Genomic DNA, 994 nt, shown 5'->3' with positions numbered 1-994 from the left:
AAAGGAACACTCATTGAATTATACTTTGTAGGGAAGAACAGGACTCCAGGTTCTAGGAATATAATGAGTCCTGCTCCTCCCTACAGGCCATGCATTATTCAATAGATTAGCTTTGCCTGGAGTGTTCCCTTAATAGTTTACCCTGGCAGAGAGCAACACAGCAACTGCAGTACCAGGCACAGCCACTACACTATGTAAGGCACTTGAGTGCCGCAGCACCTTCACTCAGATCACCATTAGAGGTACCAGGAGTCTAACCCTAAATACTGGATTGATGAGTTACTAAACTTTCCAAAAGTTTTTGACATCTGATTTTGGGAATACAAGACCCCAATGTCATGGATGAGTGCTACTGCCCACTATAGACGGTCTCTGTTTGTTGTCCACAGCAACCAATCACTGAGCAAGTTTAACTTCTTAAAGGAAAGCTGAGCTGTGATTGGTTCCTATAGGCGACAAGTCTAGTTCAGCCATTTCCGGGCTATTCTCTGTAGCTCAGGCCTGTATGGGGGGTTGCCCCAAGACAAAATATCATTCCCGATTCACCACATGCCGACTGTGGGGACCCAAATGCTGTGACCCTCCCACATACCCCGAGAATAGGGATCCCACACCATTTGCAGCTTACGGGACTAGGATACAGTACAATTCCATAGAGATTGTATGGAGCAGCAAGTTGGGCAATTGTCCTGCCACTACAGTTATTAGGGTAAACGGGACCCCATATTTATGAATGGTGGAAGTTCTAGTAGTCGGACGCTATAATCACTAAGATATGGATGGGAGATCCATACGAGATGTACTGGAGGTCAGATACCGGGATACAGGATGAAACTGTCACCTACTTGTGTGGGGCTGAGTATACAGGGCTGGGTGTAAAGTGGCCGTACACCTGTGTGTGTATTCTCCCCAATGTCTCAGCTGTCACCAGCGCTGCCCTGTGAGCGCTCCCATACTGACAGAATCTGAAGGTCCAGAATCCCACCAAAAATAC

The sequence above is a fragment of the Engystomops pustulosus genome, chromosome 4 (assembly GCF_040894005.1).
Source record: "Engystomops pustulosus chromosome 4, aEngPut4.maternal, whole genome shotgun sequence".
Lineage (NCBI taxonomy): Eukaryota > Metazoa > Chordata > Amphibia > Anura > Leptodactylidae > Engystomops > Engystomops pustulosus.
The sequence above is the reverse complement of the archived record's forward strand: the minus strand, read 5'-3'. Positions refer to the sequence as shown.